Source organism: Hippocampus bargibanti, linkage group LG01 (assembly GCF_051943395.1).
Source record: "Hippocampus bargibanti isolate YZ-2025 linkage group LG01, ASM5194339v1, whole genome shotgun sequence".
NCBI lineage: Eukaryota > Metazoa > Chordata > Actinopteri > Syngnathiformes > Syngnathidae > Hippocampus > Hippocampus bargibanti.
In genome coordinates, this window is record NC_142734.1 from 20,048,440 (window position 1) to 20,055,692 (window position 7,253).

The 7,253-nt window shown below is 41.7% G+C and overlaps 1 long non-coding RNA gene across 3 annotated transcripts; it reads left to right on the plus strand.

The window, feature by feature from the left end:
• Positions 1–1,512: 1,512 nt before the first annotated feature.
• LOC148903436 (uncharacterized) lies at positions 1,513–6,928 on the plus strand. Of its 3 annotated transcripts, XR_016115779.1 has the most exons (4): positions 1,513–2,190; positions 4,846–4,964; positions 6,303–6,461; positions 6,539–6,928. It is a non-coding gene; the product is annotated as an uncharacterized LOC148903436 (long non-coding RNA). The 3 variants fall into 3 exon arrangements; XR_016115777.1 differs by having other exon boundaries at positions 6,303–6,928; XR_016115778.1 differs by having other exon boundaries at positions 6,306–6,928.
• The last annotated feature ends 325 nt before the right edge of the window (positions 6,929–7,253 follow it).

Consider the following 7,253-nt stretch of genomic DNA (forward strand, 5'->3'; position numbering starts at 1 on the left):
CCAAAACAAATTGGGTCAGTGTGACCGATTGTGCCAGTGTAACCGAACAAACCGTACCCAGGTGTTTCGACTCAGAAAAACAAAAAGGCGAATACAAAACAATCAATGTGAGAAGCAAAAAAGCGAATACAAAACAATCAGTGTACCCAGGTGTTTCGACTCAGATACAAAACAATCAATGTGAAAAGCAAAAAGTGAAACTATATATGAGTCAGCTCAGGACACCAATAACCATTTTTTCTTCCTTCACCCAGGCACACGGAGACGGGGGTAAAAAATTTCACTTAAAGAATGAATGTGTGATAAGTGAAATAAAAATACCGGTATTCAGGGAGACGAGTTAGGCGACGAAGTGTAAAACCCTGACAATTCTAGACTCTATCAGGTAAAAGTAAAGACCAGTTAAAGTCCGCGCGAGGGCAGACTCGCCTGTTGACCAGTTAAAGTCCGCGCGAGGGCAGACTCGCCTGTTGATACAGTTAAATTCTGCAAGGGTGGCGGCGTCCTCTGGCAAAATAAATACAGTTAAATTCTGCAAGGGCGGCGGCGTCCTCTGGCAAAATAAATACAGTTAAATTCTGCAAGGGCGGCGGCGTCCTCTGGCAAAATAAGAAAACGCGTTAAAAGTGTGTGAACGTGTGTGTGTGAATGGGAGTAAGATTACCACTAGGTTTCGAACTCCATATTAAACAGTATAGATTGTAAGTGGTGACTTGTTGTGGATGCAGAGGCAAGAATTGTCCGCCCTCACCGGGGTAGAAGCTTGACAATTACCACAATAAGGCATTGATCACCACCTCACTAAGAACATCCCCAACTATTAGGACTCCCTGGGAGCACTCATCATAGTTGGGACCCAATTGCCAAAATGGGAAAAGGTCAAAGTAAACAACGTAAAAAAAGAAATAGACAACCTAGAATGTAAAGATTGGACAATGGTAGAAAAATAAGATCCAGAAGCACTAAAACCGTTACCGTATTGGATAAAAAAGTATGATTTTAACGGCAAAACTTTCGACGGCGGGAATAAAAGACTTACAGCAAAAAATCAGAAGCAAAACGAACTGTAAGGAAAAACAAAGAAGGTATTCAGCATACTTATGTATGGATGAAAATAGCAGGACAGAGAGAGGCAGGTGAAAAAAAGAGCAAGGCAAGTTAAAATAGAAAAAGAAGAACAGGAGAGGCAGCAACAGGAAAGAGATAGAAAACAGGAACAAGAATGTAGGGAACGAGATAAAACAACCACGTTGTTTCACAGAAAAGAGGATAATGAGTATGTAGGGCCGTACAGAGAAGCAAGAGAAATGTTAGACACAAAGCCACCAAAAGAGGAAGATAATAAACCACCAGTTTATTCTCCTCCAAGTGCAGCTATGTTACACCCTACTGCACCAAATGTGCCTTTTACTAGATCACAGGGCACTGTAAGTGATTGGACAAAGAAAAATGGTGACTGGTAGAGAAAACATGTTCTCTCTGGGAACATCTCGTCGACCAGAATCAGATGTTACAAACCAAAATAACATTGCAGGAGTGCAAAAAAGATAATTTACAGCGGATGCGTGAGAAGGTTGTTGCCAGCACTAGGCATGTTACTCGAGAAGGCTATTGCTAGCACGAGGCATGTTACTCGCAAGCAGAGGAAAAATCTCAGGGGCGATGAAGTGAAAATACACAAAGACTGATCACCTGTGTGTCTGTGTGTCGGTGCCTGTGTGTGCCTGTGTGAGCTTGACTGTCTGTGAGTGAAGCGCCAGCTGTTTTCGGCCGCGTCTGAGTGTGCTTGGAATTGCGATAACGTGTCGTAATTCATGTGTAACGGAGTTGTGCACTTAGATTATTAAATTATGAAGGAAGTGACGCAACGGCGCACAGTGTGGCACTATGTCCCGCCCATAGTTTCCAGAACAATCTCGAGGAGATTCAGGGTGAGTCGCAATTTTCTGTTGGTCTTGATTAACGTGCATTTTCATGACAATATCTTATTTTGTTTCCCCTTTTGTACTGTCTAGTGTTATCTAATTAGTTCCCTTATTCATTTCGAGTCCAGATTACTTTTTGTGTCATTATTTACTTCACGTTTTGTCGAGTGGAACTTTGGAGCACATGTGCTTTTCTATTGCGCAGTTAATCACAAGACGAAACCCATGCGACTTCACCCATCCCTTCTGCCATACTGTGTTGCAGGTAATAATTGTTTCATTTCGTTTTTATTGAACAATACGTGTATTTAGTTTCTTGTGTCGTGTTTCATTTGCCCGTGAGTGTCCGTGGCGGGTTGAACTGCGCGCCAGCCATTACAAGCGCACCGCGTGTTCTGCCGAATCTCCGCCCATGATGCATTCAGGGACATCTTGTAAATAACAGTGAACTTGTGTTGTATTCTCTTTTTCTGTAAATAACCACTATACGATCACACGTTGTTAATTCTGTTTTGTTATCTACAATGTTTTGCATTTGAGAACAATCTCGAGGAGATTCAGGTTAATCACAAGACGAAACCCATGCGACTTCACCCATCCCTTCTGCCATACTGTGTTGCAGAAATAAAAGAAATAAAAAGACACATCCATGCGTCTCGTCTTCATTAATACGGCAGCATCGTGGAGATGAAGACAGTCACTGTTGTGACACCCGTCACACATGTAATATACAGTGGGATTCAAACAGCAGACTTTTGTGAATGCAATATGCAAGTTCTCCTCACCCGATCGGGGGTTGAAGAAGGAGAAACCACAAATGTAAATTTGAATTGCTGTCCTACTTAACGAACCCAGTTATAGAGTCCGTCCTATGCGTTGAGGAACTGGACCAAATTCATAGAAGCAATAAAAGGGGGGAAAAAGGTAGCGCAATGCGCGTTTCGAGCCATAGCTCTCAGGCAGTATTTAGCGGCGCCCCCGAATGTATAAAAGTGTTGGAATGTGGTCAGTTCTACTCGGACATTCAAAATCAAACTGCCTTCGATCTGAGGTGCCAAAATAACGTTGATTAAAAGAGGTGAATAAGCTTATTCTGGAAGAGATACTGGCTGAATTAAAACGTTACTAAAATATAACGATTGGGCAAAGGGCAAATTTAGCATATTATGGCCGTATGGCTGTAAGCAAGAGAAGTGCCGAAAGGCAAGAAAATTGCCAAAATTATTTTGACACGGACCGCATTTTCATACAGAGGGAAATACGTCTGTGTAAGCTCTCAGTCGTACAGGAGTGGTCCATCGATGAGAAGGTTTCTTCAGCCGTCATCTGTACAAAAGTGAAGGTTTCGGACGTTTCGCCTCCTATCCAAGAGGCTTCGTCGGCGAACTAAAGTCTGACTGGTCGTATCGGCCCCATTTATATATCCCTATAGGGATATATAAATGGGGCCGATACGACCATATTATGGCCGTATGGTTGTAATCCTATAGGGATATATAAATGGGGCCGATACGACCAGTCAGACTTTAGTTCGCTGACGAAGCCTCTTGGATAGGAGGCGAAACGTCCGAAACCTTCACTTTTGTACAGATGACGGCTGAAGAAACCTTCTTATCGATACAGAGGGAAATGCGGGTTGGGTCCGGAAAAGTCCCAAAGTATCGATTTTTAGATTTCAGAGGGTAACATGAGTTAAAATTTTACATTTTATATCAGGAAAGAGAGAGACAAAAAATAAAGTGTAAAAACAATGATGTTTTGAAATTTGAATTAATTTGTTGCATTTGAAAATTGATGATGTGAAAACTGCCATTGAAATGTGTGATAAATGTCAACATCAGAAGATTTGTTGGAAAAAAAACATTGGTCGATATAGACCAGGGATTTCAAACATACGGCGCGCCGGCCAGAATCAGCCCCCAAGTAGGTTGGATCAGGCCTGCGGGATACTTTAGAAGTGGAAAAAATGAGGGCCTTTTGTGATCTCAAACAAGCATTGGTCAGCACTTCTACACTAGCTCTGCCTGACTATAATAAAACCTTTTACCAAATGGTCGATTATAAAGGACATTTTATGACATCTGTCCTAACCCAAATGCATGGTAGTAAGTTACGTCCCGTAGCATACTATTCAACGAATTACCAAACTTGACAATAGAACGGTGTACAGCCTTAAATTCAGCAACTCTACTAGTGAGGATGGCAGTCCTCATGACTGTCAAGCCTTGTCTGAACAGACTGCTAAGAGTAGGCCAGACTTACAGGACACGCCCTTAACTGAAGGCTATACTTTGTTTGTGGACGGTTCATCACGAAAGGATGATCTGGGAAAGACAAGAACTGGTTATGCTGTAGTTACGTATGATCAAATCTTAAAAGCTGATGCTTTACCCCAACATTATTTTGCACAAGCAGCTGAAATTACTGCGCTTACTGAAGCTTGTAAACTGATGACGGGTCAAAGCAGTGACGTGCTGTCAGGGGAGGCAGGTGAGGCTGTGCCTCACCTGTCATAATGGAAATATCAAATGACAAAATAAATTAAACAGTTATATTTATTTAATGATTTGTACTTTAACGTTCTTTTCCATTTAACTTCACCATTTTTGGATTTTCTTTCAAGATCGCGGAATTTTCACATTTACTGTTCAAATACTAAGTGGAGACGAGCGATGAGGCAGCAGCTGGCTGAGCCTCACCACAGATTGCGCAATCACTATGCTAACTGTGTTGGCTTCCTCTGCAGTGAGACAGCATTGCTGTCCCTCTGCGTATCACTCTTAAAGTGTTCAAAAGCTTTTAGTATATGAACTAAATTTCTACAGTTTAGCTGGCGTATATTATGTACAGTCACTGTACATTATAAACTCTGTACTACAGTGTTTATTTTATTTTATTTTTATCAAAACTGTGTGCATAGGTGAGGCACACAGTTCTCCTGCCTCATGACAGGGGGCGGTGGTGATTAGAGAATCTTCTTGCGACTCCTCGGCTGCAGAATAATAGAATTAGTGAGAGCAAGCTACAGTAAACAGCAAGGTAGGTGCAACCATCCAGTCCTTTTTTCGTGTTGCTTGGCCTTATTTTCAGAATGATGGATTACATATCTAAATTGAATCGAAGCAGGAGATAATAATTAAAGGAAGACCAACACCGGACTGTATAGCTCACAAACGGCGAGGGGTGAATGTAAATCTCCTGGACAGCTTCTCAGCTTTTTGGCCAAGAAAGATCTCATTGAAACTATTCCTGAAGCAACAAAGTTGCTCCAGCTCGTGCTCACTGTTCCAGCTATTACAGCATCAATGGAGCAGTCATTCTCAGCACAAAAGACTGAAACGTACAGTCCTCAGGGTTATGATTGGTCTTCATATACTACAACCAGATATGCTAAACATCAAAGGCCACTCATGTCACTTATAGAGAAAAACAATGGCAGAACCTTAATGTTAACCGTAGATCTGAAGTCGGGACAGCTTTTAGACCCAGATCCGCCCCAAACTACTTCGTGTGTGTGGCTAGGATGCACCTGTTGGGAATTTCTGTTGTGCCAATGGAGAACAGGATATGATACATGTTACCCAACACAGTTGTGTCAGACTTACTCAGTACAATTAAAGAAACCAGAATTAACTAAGGCAACAATTAGAGCAGGAGTTAAAGCAACAGTGCTTCAAACTACTGATGATTGGTTCCAAGTTTTTACTGGCGTCTCTGGCCAAAACAACAACTGGCTACTCATGGCGGAACAGGCTGCAAACACCACTGACCAAGACTGTGTGGTTTGCATGGGACCAAGACCACTACTGCAAATGGTTCCCTCTGTTTTAAATAAAAGTTGTTTCTTACAGGTTATGACCAAGACCAACCCCACGGGAAGTTATGCCATATTTGATAAAGCATTCCCCCTTACAGGTCCAGAGAAGAAGAAGCTACTGTTTTCTAATAAAGTTGCAATGGGAAATTTCAAGTGTATTAACAGGACTGGAACTGGTACAATATTGGGTTCATTAAATGCTTCTCAGTGTTTTGAAATTGAAACTGTTGATGAACATTTTACACCCTTATCACGAAGTGACATATGGTGGTGGTGTGGTGAAAACGCCATCTATGATAAGTTACAATTCAATACCACAGGTTATTGTGTTTCAGTCACCATAAGTTAGACTGTTTATTTTTTTTTTCGTTTTTTAGTGTTAATCAAGTTTTGATGTGATGTGTCATGTGCAAGTTTATTTCTGATTCAATTTTATTGGCAGATAAGGATTTTATTTTGGTATTATTTTAATTATTAAAGGGGGAGTTATCATGTAATAAGAGTTAGAATGATATAGAAAATAATTGAGAGCTTTCCGATGACTATGCTTCCGTTCACAGCAGAGGATACACATGCGCTACTGTCGATGACGGAGAAAGGGCTTCTCCTTTACCGACATGGCACTTCCCTGTGAGTTTGAGATTCCACCAACATTGGTGCATTTGGAGTTCCTTGTGGCGTACCAGATGAGTATGAATTGGTTAACCAGATTGCTGCACGTTAGTGATCCATTTTTATTTGGAATCAGATGGAAATGAATGACACGTGTTGACGGGATCCGCTATCTCCACTACAGTGTCCACGAGCATGCAAATTATACTGAAGGAGCCTATTGGGCTATTGGAAGCGAAACGAGTGACAGTCACATCTCTGATGGCGTTCTGGGACTGCTTGGTTAAGGCCAATGGAGCGTGTGCAATGTTTGGTGAACAGTGCTGTTCAACCTCGCCCGGAGGGCTCCGCACACTAAACTGGATGGATCATTCCAGCGTGAACACGCCCTTGTCGTCAGAATTGTGGAGGAAGACCTTTGTCACGTACAAATTTACTGTCTGTCTTAATTTCGCTTACATTTTATTTTTCAGCTCTCTGGACATTGTGTGGGGGTTGCTGCATTCCCTGTATCCAAGTTCTGCTTGTCCAATTACTATGGCTGTTGCGCCCACGACGTTTAAAGGGAATGGGGTGTACCCCCTGCTGTTACGAAGGAAACATGATTCAGATTTAGGAAACAGCTCACATGGTTTCACTTCAATACCAAAATGTCGCCGATAATTTTGAACAATGTTTTCCTGATTTTAATTTTAATCTGGTCATAACATCCTTCGTTCAAGACCCTGAGTGTAACTACGTTTGCAAGTACAACATAACTCCTCTGAGTAAGATTCAACAGGAAAAATGTATGTGACGGACGATTTGAGCAAACAAACAGGGGATTGGTTGGTTTAGTTGTCACATAATTGCATGCTAAATGTATTCTGTTGCAATGAAGCATGTTTCTGCTCAGTGTA